General features: G+C 37.1%; 2 long non-coding RNA genes across 2 annotated transcripts in view; one reads left to right on the top strand and one right to left on the bottom strand.

Moving 5' to 3' along the window:
* LOC309662707 overlaps positions 1-6,439 on the top strand; it is a 228,288-nt gene extending 221,849 nt beyond the window's left edge. The window contains exon 2 of the long non-coding RNA XR_014264903.1: positions 6,210-6,439. This is a non-coding gene — a long non-coding RNA (uncharacterized lncRNA). The remainder of the gene's footprint in view (positions 1-6,209) is intronic.
* Positions 1-18,082, bottom strand: part of LOC309662704 — a 43,895-nt gene that overhangs the window by 16,044 nt on the left and 9,769 nt on the right. The window lies entirely within an intron of this gene.

The raw sequence follows: 18,082 nt of genomic DNA, 5'->3' as shown, positions 1-18,082 counted from the left end.
AGACAATTTGTTGGGGTAAAGGCTTTGTTTTGAAAAAATGGTGCTGAGACAACTGTATAGCCACATGCAAAAGAATGAGGTTGAACCCTACCAAGTTAGCAATGGTTTCTTAATTATGACACTAAAAGCACACATAGTAAAAGAAAAAGTAAATTGGAGTTCATCAAAAAAATTTTAAGTTTGTGTATCAAAGGACACTATCAAGACAGTGAAAAGACAAGCCACAGAACAAGAATAATATTTGTAAATCATATCTGATAAGAGAGTAATATCCAGAATATATAGAGACTCCTATGACTCAACAGCACAAACAAAACAAAAAACAAGCAAACAAAAAACCCACTCAATTAAAAAACTGGGCAATGACTTGAATAGACATTTCTCCAAAGAAGATATACAAATGACCAATAAGCACATGAAAATATCCTCAAATATCCTAATTAATCATAAGGAAAATGCAAATCAAAACCTCAATTTAAAATGATACAAATGAACTTATATACAAAACAGAAATAGACCCACAGACATAGAAAACAAACTTATGGTTACTAAAGGAGTAAGGGGAGGGGGAGGGATAAATTAGGAGTTTGGGATTAAATTATACACACTACTATATATAAAATAGATAACCAACAAGGACCTACTGTATAGCACAGGGAACTATACTCAATATTTTATAATAGCCTATATATATATATATATATATGTATATGTATATATATGTGTATATATATATATATATACACACACATATATATATTCTTTTTCAGATTCTTTTCATATATATATAATATATATATTCTTTTTCAGATTCTTATATATATATATCTGAATCACTTTGCTGTACACCTGAAACTAACACATTGTAAATCAACTATACTTCAATTAAAAAAAAGAAATGATTGTTGCTATTTTTTAAAAAATCTCCAACTCTAATAATGTAGTAACCTATTCCTTCTTTCAGTCTGTCAAATCCATGGGTTTTTTTGCACTTTATTGTGGTAAGATATACATAACATAAAATTTACCACTTTAACCATTTTTTTAAAGTATAAAATTCAGTGGCATTAAGTACATTTGCAGTGTTGTACAACCATCACCACTATCCATCTCCAGAACGTTTTTATCAGCTCATGCTGAAACTGTACCCATTAAACAACTCCCCCCAGCACCTGATAACCGCTATTCCACTTTCTGTCTCCATGAATTTCACTCTTTTAGGTACATCATATAGGTGGAATCATACAATGGTCATCTTTTTCTGTGTGGCTTATTTCACTTAACATAATGTCCTCAATGTTCATCCATGCTGTGGCATGACATAGTTGTCTCAAGGTGCCATAACTAAATACCAAAGACTGGGTGGCTTAAACAACAGAAATTTACTTTTCACAGTTCTGGAGGCTTAAAGTCTGAGATCAGAGTGCTAGAATGGTCAGGTTCTCTTCCTGGCTTGCAGATGGCCACCTTCTTGTTGTGTCCTCATACGGCAGAGAGAGAGCTCTTGTGCCTCTTTTTCCTCTTATAAGGGCACTAATCCCATCATGAGGTCCTCACCCTCATGACCTCATCTAAACGTAATTATCTCTCAGAGACCCTATCTGTAACTACCATCACGCTGGGGGTTAGGGCTTCAACATATACATTTGGGGGGTGGGGACACAACTTAGCCCACAGCAGAGCATGTATCAGAATTTAATTCCTTTTCAAGGCTGCACAATATTCCATTTCATGTACACACAGCCTTTTGTTTATTCATTCATCTAAATGGACTTTTGGGTTGTTTCTGTCTTTTGGCTATTATGAATAATGCTGCTATGAACACTGGAGTACAAGTATCTGGTTGAGTCCCTGCTCTCAATTTTTTGGGTAAATATGTATGAGTGGAATTGCTGGATCATATGGTCATTCTATATTTAATTTTTAAGGAACTTCCATACTATTTTTCACAACAGTTGTATCATTTTACATTCCCACTAGCAATGTACAAGTTTTCCAATTTTTCCACATCTTCACCAACACTTATATTCCTTTTTAAAAAAGAGCCATCCTATTAGATGTGAAGTGGTATCTCATTGTGGTTTTGATTTGTATTTCCCTAATGATAAATAACGTTGAGTCTCTTTTCATGTACTTACTGGCCATTTGAGTATCTTCCTTGGAAAAGATGCCTTTGCCCATTTTTTAAATTGCGTTTTTTTAACATTATTGAAAGAGGTATTTATATATTCAAGATACAAGGCTCTCATCAGATATATGATTTGCAAATATTTTCTCCAATTCTGTGGGTTTCCTTTTCACTTTTGACAGTGTCTTTTGAAGCAAAAACTTTTAATTTTGATGTTGTCAAATTTATCTATTTTTTTCTTTTGTTGCTCACACATTGTCATATCCAAGAATTCACTGCCAAATTCAAGAACATGAAGATATACTTCTATGCTTTCTTCTAGGAGCTTTATAGTTTTTAGCTCTTACATTTAGGTCTTTTATCCACTTTGCGTTAATTTTTGTCTATGGTGTGGGGTAAGGGATTAACTTCATTATTTTGCATGTTGCTTTCCAGTTGTCCCAGCACCATGTGAGGGTTTATGTCTGGACTCTCCATTCTATCCCATTGGTCTTTATGTCTGTCTTTATGGCAGTACCACACTATTTTGATTACTGTAACTTCATACATTTCGAAAATAAGAATGTTCTACTTTGTTCTTCTTTTTCAAAATTGTTTTGACTATTCTGAGTCTTATGAAATTCTACACAAATTTTAGAATAAGCTTGTTAATTTCTACAAAAAAAACAAAACCCAGCTGGGATTCTGATAGGGATTGTGTTGAGTCTTTATATCCATTTGTGGGGTATTGCTATCTTAACAATATTAGTTCTTCCAATCCATGAACAACGGGTGTCTTTCCATTTATTTAGATTTTAAGTTCTTTTAACTATGTTTTGTAGTTTAAAGAGTATAATTTTTTCACTTCTTTTGTTAAATTTACTCCTAAGTATTTTATTCTTTTGGATGCTTTTGTAAATGAAATTATTTTCTTTCATTTTTGGATTGTTCATCGCAAATGTCTAGAAATACAATTGATTTTGTACACTGAGCTTGTATCCTGCAACTTTGCTGAACTTGTTCAGTAGTTTAATAGCTGTTTAGTAGTTTAATAATTTTTAGTGGATTTCTTTAGGATTTTCTATATACAAGAGCATGTCACCTGTGAATAGGTATAGTTTTACTTCTTCCTTTCCAATTGGGATTTCTTTATTCATTTTTCTTGCCTAATTTCACAGACTAGAACATTCAGTACACCTTTGAATAGAATTGGTGGCAGTGGACATCCTTGTCTTGTTCCTGGTCTTGATAGGGAAAACATTCTTTCAACATTAAGTATGATGTTAGCTGTTGGTTTTTCATAGATACCCTTTATCAAGTTGAGGAAGTTCCCTTATTGTCCCAGTTTGTTGAGTGTTTTTATCATGAAGTTTGTTGAATTTTGTCAGTGTTTTTCTATGTTTATTGAGATGAGCATGTGCTTTTTGTTTTTTATTCTATTGATATGATGTGTTACATTAATTGATTTTTAAAACAAACGTTGCATTCCTGAGATAAATCCCACATAGTCATGGAGTATAGTTCTTTTTAGATATTGCTGAATTCAGTTTGCTCATATTTTGTTGGGGATTTTTCCATCTGTATTCATAAGAGATATTGACCTGTAGTTGTTTTTCTCTTGCAATGTCTTTGCTTGGTTTCGATATAAGGGTAATACTGGCATCATATTGAATGAGAGTTAGCAGTATTTACTATGAGTAAATAAAGCCACATTTACAATATCCTTACCAAATAATATGAAATATATTTTTAATAAAACTTAAAACAAAAGAAATTTGACCATCAGCAAATCAAGGGAAGAATGTAGTAAAATTATCCAGTTGCACAAGTAATACTTGTTATTGAATAAAACCTGATGGATACAGAAAAAAGAAAAAATTCTATTACCAGAGATTACTACTATTAACATTTTCATGTATTCGCATATATATATTTACATATATGTACATATCAAAATATGACCATACTGTATGTACTACATTTTAAAATACCATTTTACTTTCAGCAATTTTATACATGAATGGAGTTGTATCTCTTAGGATGCTTTAAGGTACATATAAGAGGAAATCCTCCTTGGGCTGGCACACCTAATAAGAAAACATATTAGTTCACATGTCAGAAGTCAGAGTGAGGACTGTCTTCCAGCTGAGTGATTCAGGTGTTCAAAGATGTCACTAAGGTCCTAGGTTCTTCCTGTTTCTCTGCTCTGGCAGCCACAGCATCAGCTTTGGACTAAGATAGCCACCCATGGCATTGGGTGCTGCCTGTTTCTTTGTCCACATGGTGGGAGAAACTGACTTACCACGGTGGCAACCCCATCTTTCATGTCAGGAAGGACCTTCTCAGAAGACTGGGAAAGCCTTTCCTGTTCTGGAGCCAGCCACTGGGTATCAGTCAAGCCCACCCCTTGAGCTGAGGTCAATTCTCCCAACCTCCCTCAACTGCTTTTTCAGGGGGCTGGGTGAGTTGAGCATTAGCTTTTGGCAAGTACATCACAGTGTCTACCACAAAAGTTTAAAAAAATCAAATAGTGCTTAAAAATGTACGTGGAAAAACCAGCAAGTTGCTGCTCCATTCAGAGGCAAATATTTTTCAACTCTTTAAGCTATTTCTTCCAGTATTCCCCTCCAAACTTCTCAAGAATATCCTTCTATATTACTATTTCTTGATACTCATGGTAACTGAGGATTTGGCTCCCCTACAGAAATATCTCCTGCCTGGTCACTTCCCCTCCCACACCATTGAGTATAGTAGTTGTAGTGGACTAAATTGTGTGCCCCCAAAATTCATATGTTGAAACTCTAACCCTTGATGTGACTGTATTTGGAGATGAGGCCTTAAAGAGGTAATTAAGGTTACATGAGGTTGTAAGAGTCAGCTCTAATCCAATGAGACCGGTGTCCTTACAAGAAGAGTGAAAGACACAAGGGATGTGCACCCACGGAGAAAATGCCAAGTGAGGACACAGCAAGAAGGCAGCTGTCTACAAGCCAGGAATTGGGTGTTACCAGAACCCAACCATGCCAGCACTTTGCTCTTGGACTTCTAGCCTTCAGAACTGTGAGAAAATAAATATCTATTGTTTAAGCCACCCCATATGTGGTATTTTGTTATGACAGCCCTAGCAGATGAATACAGTAGCTTAACTATTTGGCTAAATCAAGAGTTTGCTTCTGAAACAAGCTATGTGTTACAACTTTTTTCCTTGTTGAAATAACCTCTTTTAACTAGATTAACTCTCTCTCTCACTCTCACTTGTTTAGTTTTCTATGCATTAATTGTCCCCCAAGTGGTCCAACAGGTCTATCAAATGCCTTTCTATCATCTTCCACAATACACATCCACCTCATTGTCTGGATGTGTGAGTTTTGCCCTCCATCCCTCCATCCTTGAGTCTGGGCTCCATCCTGGTTGAGGGGGCTCAAGACCAGAGCCACCCACCAGTCTCCATCACATGAGACCCCTCTTTTGCCTCTCTGCTGTTGGAGCCCCATGTCCTGGATTCCAGGGCTTCCTCTCTCTTGGATTCCTACCCTGTTTTGCCAAAGGACATCCTTCCTAAGAAAGAATACATGGGAGGTATTTTTGAGTCCCTATGTGCCTGAAGATGTTTTAATTTTGCCATGACACTTGATGATATTTGGTTTAATATGGAATTTGAGGCTGCGAGTAATTTTTCTGTATTTTGTTGAACATGTTATAATTGTTTCCACTTTTTCATATTGTAAATACTTCACTGAGTGCTAAATTTTTTTTTTTAACAGCTAAACTTGTTTCTCTAGGATAAATTCCTAAAATGGTCAAAAGGTATGAACATTTTTAAGGTTTAAAAGCAATATATGTGGGGTTTCCCTGGTGGCTCAGTGGTTAAGAATCTGACTGCCAATGCAGGGGACACAAGTTTGAGCCCTGGTCTGGGAAGATCCCACATGCCGCGGAGCAACTAAGCCCGTGCGCCACAACTACTGAGCCTGCGCTCTAGAGCCCACGAGCCACAACCACTGAGCCCGCGAGCCACAACTACTGAAGCCCGCGCACCCAGAGCCTGTGCTCCACAACAAGAGAAGCCACCGCAATGAGAAGCCCACGCACCGCAATGAAGAGTAGCCCCCGCTCGCTGCAACTAGAGAAAGCCCGCGCGCAGCAACGAAGACCCAATGCAGCCAAAAATAAATAAATGAATTTATTAAAAAAAAAGAAAGCAACATATGCCTGCCAGAGCCAGCAGTATATGAGTGAGCATGTGTGTGTGTGATTTTTTTTTTTGCATTGTCAGCGGCCCTTTAAAAAATTGCTTGCTAGTTTGATAAAGGAAATAAGGAAATGATGTTTTAGAGAGGTGGCCCTGGGAGGGTGGGGCTGGAGATGGGAGGTGCATGAATGTGTATGGCAGGATGCTGGGTCTCCTTTCACCTTCCTTGCCTACAGTGGGAACCACTTGAGAGAGCTGCTTATGAGGGCTGGAGTGGCTGGACAAAGATGCGAATTCTCTAGGACGAGGGGGTGGACTGATGAACTGACATCTCTGCTGCCCCGGGTTTTGCCTGCCCACAATCCTTTGTGCAGGTATAAATACCCATGAGAGTATGGGAATAAAACTGAGCTCTAAACACGGAGGAATTCCAGTGTATAAATTTGCCCTCTGCCCCTCGCTGGCTGTGATGTCCTGGCTAAGTCAATGTTGTGGCAGCTACCAAAAAGAAAGCTGCTCTGAACATTTACAGGTAAGCCTTTGTATGAACATAGGCATCCATTCCCCTTGGGTACATACTTAGGACTGGAAAGACTGGATCACATGGAAGGTGTATGTTTAACTTTGGAGGACACTGTCAAACTGGTTTCCAAAATGATTTTCCCATGTTTTAGTTCCACCAGCAGGGTATAAACTTCCAGTTTCACTGTATCTTTGCAAACACCTGGTATGGTCAGTCTTTTAAAATTTTAGCCATTCTAGTGGGTGTGTAGTGGTCTCATTGAGGTTTTAATCTTCATTTCCCTAATACTAGTGATGTTGAATATTTTTTCATGTGCTCGTTTGTCATCTGTATATCTTCTATGGTGAAGTGTCTGTTCAAATATTTTGTCCTTTTTTTAAAAAAATTGGGCTGTTTGTATTCTTATTAAGTTTTAAGACTTATTTATGGATTCTGGACACAAATCCTTTGACAAATATATGTTTTGCAAATATTTTATCCCCACTTGTGTCTTACCTTTTCATTTTTGCAACTGTTTTTTAGCTTTTAAAAAACTTTAGAAAAAAATTTTATTTATTTATTTTTGGCTGCGTTGGGTCTTCGTTGCTGCGTGGGCTTTCTCTAGTTGCGGCGAGTGGGAGCTACTCTTTGTTGCAGTGTGCGGGCTTCTCATTGTGGTGGCTTCTCTTGCTGCAGAGCATGGGCTCTAGGCACTCAGCCTTCAGTAGTTGCAGCATGTGGGCTCAGTAGTTGTGGCACGTGGGCTCTACAGCGTGGGCTTCAGTACTTGTGGCGCATGAGCTCATAGTTGTGGCTCACGGGCTCTAGAGCGCAGGCTCAGTAGTTGTGATGCATGGGCTTAGTTGTTCCACAGCATGTGGGATCTTCTTGGACCAGGGCTCGAACCCATGTCCCCTGCATTGGCAGGTGGATTCTTAACCACTGCACCACCAGGGAAGTCCTTTAAAAAACTTTTAATTAAAAAATAACTACAGACTCAAAAGAAAGTTGCAAAAATAGTACTGAGTCCCATTTACCCTTCCCCTACCTTCCCCATGTGTGTGTATGTGTGTGTGTGTGTGTGTGTGTAGTTCTCTGCAATTTGATCTATATCATATAAGGTTTATATAACCACAACCACAATCAAGATTATGAAAAAATGCCCTTGTACTATCTTTTAGGTTTGCTCTCACTTCCAGTATCCTGCCCCATCCTTCAGCAACCTTTAATCTGTACTTCATTTCTATAGTTTGATTATTTCCAAAACGTTATACAATGTCATATAGAAAGTGGAATCATACAGTATGTAACCTTTGATTACTGACTCTTTTCCACTAAGCATAACTCCCTTGAGATCCATCTAAGTTTTTGTGTACTTTAGTAGTTTGCTATTTTTTAATTGCTGAATAGTATTCCATTGTATGGATGCACCAGAGATTTTTTTTAATCATTCACCGATTGAAGGAAATTTTGGTTGTTTTCAGGTTTGGGCTATTATGAATAAAGTTGGATGACCATTTATATATAGGTTTTTGTGTGAACATGTTTTCATTTCTTTGGGATAAATGTCCAAGAGGGTAATTACTAGATTGTTTTGCAAGTAACCGTTTAGGCTTATAAAAAAATCAAACTATTTCCTACACTGGCTGTACCATTTTACATCTCCATCAGAAATGCGTAACAGATCCAGAGTCTGCTTCCTCACTAGTTTTTGGTGTTGTCACTATTTTTACCTTTAGTCATTTTAATAGATGTATAGTGATATTTCATTGTGGTCTTAATTTGCATTTCCCCAATGGTTAATACGTCAAACATCTTTTTGCATGATTTTCCATTTGTATCTCCCCTGTTCATGTTATCTGTCCATTTTCTAATTGGACTGTTGTTCTCTGTTTGTTTTTTACTGTTGAATTTCAAATTAGTTATATATTCTTGATACAAGTCCTTTGCAGGACAAGTGGTTTGCAAATGTTTTCTCTCAGTCTATAGTTTGTCTTTTCAACCTCTTAACAGCTTCTTTTATGGAGCAAAAGTTTTAATTTTGGTGAAGTTCAATTTATCCAGTTTTTCTTTGTCTAGGAACTCTTTGCTTAGCTCTAGGTCCTGAATATTTTCTCCTATGTTTCTTCATAAATTTTTAAAATAGTTTAACATTTTATATTTAAATCCACATCCATTTAGAATTAAACGTTTATAAGGTGTGTGACTTGGGTTGAGGTTCATGTTTTTGCCAATGGATGTCCAATATTTCCAGCCCCTTGCTGAAGAAAGCTTCCTTCCTCCGTTGAATTGCTTTTGCATTTTTGTCAAAAATCACGTGGGAGAATTTGCGTGTGTCTGTTTGTGGATTCCATATTTCTGGAACAGTCTACGCTGTTCCACTGCTCTCTGTGTCTGTCCCTCTGCCAACACTACTCAGTCTGGATTACTGTCACTGTACAGTTGTAACATCAAGTAGGTGGTTCCTCCCTCTTATTCTTTTTCAAAATGGTTTTAGCTATTCTAGTTCTTTTGACTTTCCATGTAAATTTAGAAATAATCTTCTCTATAGCTACCAAAAATCTTTCTGGCATTTAGGTTAATCCTGTTTGGGGATAAATTTGGGGAGAATTTACATCTTTACTATGTGAATCCTCTAATTCATGAACATGGAATGTCTCTCCATCTACTTAAAGCTTCTTTGACGTCTTTCATCAGTGTTTTGTAATTTTCAGCATACAAGTCCTGTATGTGTTTTGCTACATTTATAACATATTTAATTTTTTGAAGGAATTGTCAATGGCTTTTTTAAACTCTGGTTTTCACCTGTGTGTTGCTAGTGTATAAAAATACAACTGATTTATGACTGTTCATCTTGTATCCTGCAACCTTGTTAAACTTGTTTATTAGTTCTAGGAATTTTATTTTTAATAAGATTTCTATCTACATAACCATACTGTCTGCAAATTTTATTTCTTCCTTTCCAATATGTATGCCTTTTATTTTCTTTCTTGCTTTATTGTTCTGGCTAGAACTTCCCGTACTATGTGGCATAAGATTTGTGAGAGCAGATGTCCCTGATTTAAGGACAAAGGTCTATTTTATTATTAAATATGATGTTAGCTGTAGGGTTTTTTTGTAGATTTTTAAAATCAAGTTGAGGATGTTTCCCTTTATTTCTAGTTTCTGAGAGTTTTTTTTTTATCATGAATGGTTGTTGAATTATGTAAAATTCTTTTTCTGCATCAATTGATATGATCATGTGAGTTTTCTTTTTTAGCCTATTGATATGTTGGATTATACTGATTGATTTTCAAACACTGAACAGACTTGTATCCCTGGAATAAATCCCACTGTTGATGGTGCATAATTATTTTAAAATATTGCTCAACTGAATTTGCTAATATTTTGTTGAGGAATTTTGTATCTAGGTTCATGAGGATATTAGTCTGTAGTTTGTTTTTTTTTTTCCTTTTTTAGTATTGTCTTTGTCTGGTTTTGGTTTCAGGGCCTCATAAAATGAGTTGGGAAGTGTTCCCTCCTCTTCTTTTTTCTGGAAGAGATTGTATAGAATTAAAGTTAGTTCTTTAAATGTTTGATAAACTTTTCCAGGGAAACAATTGAAGCATAAAGATTCTCTTTGGGGAAGCTTTTAAATTATAGATTCCATGTCTTTAACAGATAATAGAATTTATTCAGGTTACCTTTTTCATTTTGGGTATGTTTTGATAGTTTGTGACTCTCTAGGAATTGGTGCAGTTCATCTAGGTGGTTGAATTTATGTGTGTAGACTTTTTATAATATTCCCTTTTTATCCTTTTAATGGCTACAGGATATGTACTGATATCCCCTCCTTCATCCCTGATATTGGTAACTTGTATTTTTTTTCTTTTTATCAATTTAAGTCAAGATTTATCAATTTTATTAATCTTTTCAAGACTTGCTTTTTGCTTCATTGATTTTTTCTCTTCAATTTCACTGATTTCTGCTCTTATTATTTCCTTCCTTCCTTCTTGCTTTGGGTTTATTTTGCTCTTCTTTTCCTAGTTTCTTGAGGTGGGAACTAAGATTACTGATATGAACTTTTCCTCTTTTCTAATGTAAGCATTTAGTAGTATAAATTTCCCTCTCACCACTGCTTTAGCCATATCTCACCAATTTTTACATGTTGTGTTTTCATTTTCATTCAGTTCTATGTTTTTTAATTTCATTGAGGCTTCTTCTTTCTATTTAATTTTATCTCCTGTTTTAATTTCAGGGGAACTACTGTTTGGGAAAGCTGTTAGGTAACTGTTTTATAAATTACTGTCTCCCATTTTCAGTCATATCCTAATGATCCCAGCAAGCAAATGTCCTGTCTTCTAAGACATGGACATTTTAGTATGTACGCATGGTACATACTAAAAATCCCATAAAGTCCTGGATAGTTTTCATTTAATTATTCATTAAAGAAGCATTTATTTTCATATTGTAAGTGTGAAGTTTTTTTGAAAGGAATTAAAGTGTATTTTAACAAAAGGTCCAACAAGCAAATTTGTTTCAACAAAAGGTAGAGATTTGTGCTGACTACAGTACAGACACTATTATAGTATATCTAGTCCTTGGCTATTCTGCACCTAGTAGCAGATCACACACCCCATGGCTTAGCATGTTTACAAAAAACTGTTCCCAGTGGAAGGACTTCACACATTACCTCTAACTGTGTGGCTCAGTCATTCATATCCCCAACACTGCTTACACAGCCCCAGCTGGCATCGCTGCCTAGAGAATGGCTCTGTAGTGTCACCGCTTCTGAGGGGCAGCTGGCTCCTCCCTCACAGCCGTGCTAGTGATCTCTCCCGCCTCCTGGCATTGCAGTGGCGGGGGCTAGCGCTGGTGGCCAGAATCTGTTAACCATCACAAAAGAGTGGATAGTTCAATTCCGAAGTGTCTGGAGATTTTCCTGTTGTCTTTCCGTTATTGATTTCTAGCTTAATTCCATTACTGTAAGGGGATATATGCTATATGATTTCAGTTCATTTAGGTTTGTTAAGATTTCCTGTATGACCCAGGATATACACTTGAAAAAAATGTGCACTCAGCTGCTCTTGGCTAGTGTTCTATAAATGTCAGTTACATCCTGCTTGATAGTGTTGCCCAGTTCTTCTCTGTCTTTACTGTCTAGTTGTTTTATCAGTTGCTGAGAGTAGGGTGTAAAAGTCCCCAACTATGGTTGTGGATTTGTCTACTTCTTCTTTCAGCTTCATATATTTCAAGATTCTGATGTCTGGTGCATACATACTTAGAATCATTATGTCTTCCTGGTGAATTGATTCCTTTATCGTATGTTAATATTTCTCTTTGTCCCTAGTAATTTTTTCTCTGAAGTCTATATTAATATATATCCACTCCTGCTTTTTGTTTTTTAATTTATGTTTGCCTGATGTATCATTTTCCATCCTTTAACTTTCAACCTACCTATGTTGTCATGTTTGAAATGAGTGTCTGGTAGATAGCATATAGTTGGATTGTGATTTTTATAATCCACTTTGTCGACCTCTGTCTCCTAATTGGTAAGACTTCAACCATTTCCATTTAAAGTGATTATTAATATGTTAGGGTTTAAATTTGCCATGTTATTATTTGTTTTGTGTTTGTTTGTGTGTTTCTCATTCCTTTGTTTCTCTTTTCTTGCCTTCTTTGGGCTGCCTGGGCATTTTTTAGGATTCCATCTTGATTTGTTTAAATAAATATGATTTTAGAGCTTACTTTAATAATCAAAAGGCTTGGCTCAAAGGAGGTGATTATTATGTACATATCCAAGTAAGAGATTTAGGGATCATCAATATTTCTATATTTCTAATATTTTTCTGTTTGTTTCTTCTGTTTCTTATTCCTCTGTTCCCTTTTTCATGTATTCCTCTGGGTTATTTGAACATTTCGGGGGACCTAAATTATGATTTTCTCACAGTTTTATGTCTCTATGTATACTTTTCTTAGTGGTTACTTTAGGTATGACAGTACGCACACACAACTTATCACAGACCACTGGTACTTACACTTTACTGCTGCAAGAAAAGTGTAGAAACCTTATTTCCATTTGGGTCCTTTTACCTTCTCCACTTTTAAAATATAGTTGCCTTAAGTGTTTCCTTTAAATATATTAAGCATCACATCAGATCATGTTATGTCTTCAACCATCAAACATAATTGTAAAAACTTGTGAGAATGATAACATTATATTTACTCCTATATTTTTTTACCCATTTCACTCTCTCTCTCTCTTTTTTTTTTTCTTTTTCTTTTTGATGTTCCAAGATTCCTTCTGTTATCATTTCCTTTCTGTGTAGAGAATGTTTTAGCCAGTTTTCAGGAGTAGATCTGCTGGTGACAAAGTCTCTTAGCGTTTCTCTGCCTAAGCAAGACTTCATTTCTCATTTCTAAAGGATATTTTCACAGGATATAGTTTGGCATTGACAGCTCTTTTCTTTCAGCATTTGAAAATGTTGTGCCACTTACTCTGGCCTCCCTGTATTCAGATAGGAAATCTGCTATCATTTGAATTGTTTTTCTATAGGCAACACATTATTTCTTTCTAGCTGCTTTCAGAACTTTTTCCTTTGTCTTTAGTTTTCATAAGTTTGATTATAATATGTCTTGGGGTGGATTTCTTTAGGTTTGTCCTTTTGGGGTTTGCTCAACATCTTAAATGTATAGGTTTATGCTTTTCACCAAATTTTGGAAGTATTCAGCCATTATTTCTTCAATTCTTTTTTCTGTTCCACACTTTGTCCTCTCCTTCTGGGACTTCAGTGACACAAATGTTAGATCTTTTGTTGTTGTCCCACAGGTCTCTGAAGTCGGTTTATTTTTTTTTCCCATCTATTTTCTTTTTGTTGGTAAGATTGGATAAGTTCTATTGATCTATCTTCACTATTCTTTCATATCTCTTCTCCAATCTGTTATTGAGCCCATCCAGTGAGTTTTAATCTTGATTAGTGAATTTTTTAATTCTTTAATTCTCACTTGTTTCTTTTTATATCTTCTATTTCTTTACTCAGATTTTCTATTTTTGTGTTTCAAGAGTATTCATAATTGCTCACTGAAGCATTTTTATGATGCCTGCTTCAAAATCTTTGTTAGATAACTCCAATATCTGAGCCATATCAGTGTTGGCATTTGTTGTCTTTTCCCCTTCCAGTTGTGATTTTCCTGGTTCTTGGTGATTTTTTTTTTTTTAACCTGTATCCTGGACATTCTGGATATTACATTATAAGACTCTGGATCCTATTTAAATAGTCTATTCTAGCAGTCATCCTGTTTAGGATGCATGCTGGTCCTGGACTACTTTTGTGGACTGTGGTTCCAATGACAATTTATTTCTGAGTTCTTGCAATGCTATTCTGGTCTGCTTTGTGTGCTATTCAGAGGCTGCCGTGAAGGCCTACATCTCAAACCTTTTGGTGAGTTCATTCTGGCCAGTTTCTCATGTGGGTCAATCAGCTGTCTGCCCAGAATAGCCTACACAGGTTAGAAAATCCCTTTCTCCAGTTCTCTTCTCTCCAAATTCCTCCCACCATTCCCTAGTTTGGAGGGCGAGGGGCACTGCCTGCCACTGCTGGGTCAGGAGAAGTCCAAACTTCCCACTCGTTTTCCAGTGATGCTACCCACATGGAAGGAAAGCTCTGTAGTCTCAGAGGCTGCTGGCTGGTGGTGTAAGTCCAGACTCCAGCCTGGCTAAGACAGCAGGCAGCAGGGAAGAAAGTGCCCCAGGTCCTCTGGTCTTGCTGTGCTGCCATAGGCTTTCTGCTACCACTGGGTGGGGGGCTAGAGTCAGGAATCACCACTTGGTCTCTGCTGGCACCATGGCTAGAGGGAAAGCAATCCAGTCTGGGCCACCTGCTGCTCCTGGGTGCAGGGGAACTCTCTCTATTCATTCTCAACCGACCACATGTTGGCCAAAGTGCCATATCTGGGCTGCCCTGAGTTGTCTGCTACCATCAAATAGCCAGTCTGCCTTCCATCTTTAAGTCCTTGTTTTGGACTAAATGTTTGTGTCATCCCAAAATTCATATGTTGAAGTCCTAATCCCCAATATGATGGTATTTGGAGGTGGGGCTTTTGGGAGGTGATTAGGTTTAGATGAGGTCATGAGGGTGGGTCTCCCATAATGGGATTAGTGCCCTTATAAGACCAGGAGGAGGGACTTCCCTGGTGGTCCAGTGGTTGGGACTCCATGCTCCCAATGCAGGGGGCCTGGGTTTGATCCCTGGTTGGGGAACTAGATCCCGCATGCTGCAACTAAGAGCCCTCATGCCTCAACTAAAAATCCCTCATGCCACAACGAAGATCCCGTGTGCCTCAACGAAGATCTGGCACAGCCAAATAAATAAATTAAATAAATAGTTAAAAAAAACAAAAAAGACCAGGAGAAGGTAACAGAGCTTGCTCTCGCTCTCTCATTCTCATTCTCTCTCTTTTTCTCTCTCTCTCTCCCTCTCCACCAGCTCTCACCAGACACTGAATCTGTCAGTACCTTGATCTTGGACTTCCCAGCCTCCAGAACCGTGACAAATAAATGTCTGTTGTTTAAGCCACCCCGTGTATGGTATTCTGTTATAAGAGCCCAAGCTAAGACAGTCCTCTTATGATTGTCAATTGTATTATGTTCAGGGTTTTAGATGTACTTAGTGGAAGGAACAGGGAAAAATGGTGTCTACATCATCTTGTTTGGAACCCTGTTGAGCTTCTTTAAAAGAACAGAAGTTTTTGCTTTTTATAAAATCTGATTTATGGATTTTTTTTTCTGTTATAGTTCATGTTCTTTGTGTTATTTTAAAGGCATTTTTGCCAAACTGAAGATCACTGTATTAGTTATCTATTGCTGCATAATAAATTATCCCCAAATTTAGCAGCTTAAAAAACAAACATTTGTTATTTTCACATGAGTCAGGAATTTGGGAGCAGCTTGGCTGGATAGTCCTAGCTCAGTCTCTTATGAGGCTGCAGACATCTTAAGACTCGAAATGAGTATCTGCTTCAGAGGTCACACATGATTGATGGCAGGCCTTCTGTTCCTCACCATATGGGCCTCTCCTAATAACATAGCAGCTGGCTGCCCCCAAAGTGAATAATGAGAGGGAGGGAGGGAGGGAGGGAGGATGGGAGGGAGAGTAAGCAAACCAGCCCAAGGTGGAAGCTGCAGTCTTTTAATAGCCTAATCTTGGAAGTGATAGCCCATTACTTCTGCCAAATTCTATTTGCTAGAGCTGAATCATTAAGTCTGTCCCACATTCAGGGGGAGGGAAATTAAGCTCCACATCTTGAAAGAAGGAGTATCAGAGAATTTGTGAACATCTCTTTAAAAACCACCACAGTCACTTAATTTTCCTCCTATGTTTTCTTCTAGAAGTTTTATACTTTAAGCGCTTACATCTATGATCCATTCCAAGTTAATTTTTTTTTATATGATGTGAGGTAAAGATCAAGATGTTTTGTTTTGTTTTGCATATTGCTATTTGTTGAAAAGATTACCTTTTCTCCATTGAATTGCCTTGGCACCTTTACTGATAATTAATTGACCATATATATGCGGGTCTATTTCTGTACTCTCTGTTTTGTTCCATTCATCGATATGTCCACCCATATCACTCTGTGTTGATTTCTGTGGCTTTCTAATGTCTTGAAATCAAGTAACATAAGTCTTTTATTCAGAGTTATTTTGGCTATTTTAGGTTCTTTGCATTTCCATATACATTTTAGAGTCAACATGTCAATTTCTACAAAAAAGCTTGCTGGGATTTTGATTAGGACAGCATTCACCTTTGATCAATTTGGGGAGAACCGACATCTTAACAATACTGTGTCTTCCAACCAATGAACACAGTTTCTCTCCATTTATTTAGGTTTTCTTTAATTTAGCTCAGCAATGTTTTGTACCTTATGGTGTGTGGGTCCTGCACATCTTTTCATATCAGTGGGGACTGGAGGCACCAAGAGGCAGGGCTGGAGAGCCAGGTGTGCCTCTTGAGGATGGAGGTTTGGGCTGTAAAAATTCTTTCCCTCTCTGGTCCAGCCCAATGGTGGGTGTTTAACAATGGATATGAATGGACCAACACATAGAAAATGTGCTGTAGTACATATCTGTATGGTGTTTTACATTACATCCTTCTTAAATTTTAATTTTGAAATATGTCCTATACAAATGAGTGTATAAAAAACACATCTGTTCAGTTTAAAGATTCAAAATAAAATATATCTCACTTAGGTTGAGAAGGAAAACATTACAGGTACTTTAGAAGCAACTCCTCCCCTCTCCCCCATCCCACATGCCTCTCTCTAATCACAGCCCCCTCTCTTCCTATTAGAGGTTATATTTCTAAAATTTGTATTAATCACTCCCTTACTTTTCTTAATAGTTTTCCCTCCTGCATATTTAATTTAAAGCAATGTATTAGGTCAGACCATATTAAATCGAGTATAGGCTATCCACTCCCTCTCCAGTAAGGTCATTTGGCTTGTTTTCAGGTTTTTTACTATTACAAACATCGCTACCACAAACATTCTTTTACATGGGTCCTGGTGCACATGTGCTTGCATTCCATTTGGGTACCTATATGAGGAGTGGAATCCTGGGCAGTGGGGAGGCACCTTTGTTATACATCCACCTTTATTAGATGCCAAGCTGTATTCCAAAGTGATTGCTCCATTTCACAATTCCACTAGCCGTGCATGAAAGTTCTGTTTATCCTAAGTCTTTCCTAACACTCTATATTGACAGAAATTTTAATTTTTGCTAATCTAATGAGTGTGATATTGAATACCATTGTTTTAATTTATGTTTCTTTGAAAATAAATGAGGCTGGACATCTTCTCACACATTTACTGGCCCTCCTGGTTCCTTTCCTAGGAAGTAGGAAATATTAAGATTTAAGCTGTTGAGTTGTGTCTTTTTCTTCTTGGTTCATAGACTTAAATATATCCACACACATACACACACACACACACTGGGTTTAAATCATTTTTCAAGTGTATGTATTGCAAATATCTTTTTCTTTTTTCCAGTTTGCTGCTTTGTTTTCATTTTCTTTACAGTGTCTTTTAAGGACCAGAACTTCTTAATTTTAATGTAGACAAGCTTTAAATATCAATCTCTTCCTTTTTGTTTACACTCTTTTTTGTCTTGTTTAAGAAATCTTTCCCTGCCCCAAGGTCGTAAAGATTCTCCTGTGTACACCCTTTTAAGTTTCATTGGTATGCTTTCCATATTGATACTTGGAGATTTGCACACCCTTCAAGTGTTTCCACTGCCCCCTCACCCCTC

Source organism: Balaenoptera physalus, assembly GCF_965194825.1.
Source record: "Balaenoptera physalus genome assembly, chromosome: 6".
NCBI classification, from domain to species: Eukaryota; Metazoa; Chordata; class Mammalia; order Artiodactyla; family Balaenopteridae; genus Balaenoptera; species Balaenoptera physalus.
This window is presented reverse-complemented; position numbering and strand designations above follow the sequence as displayed.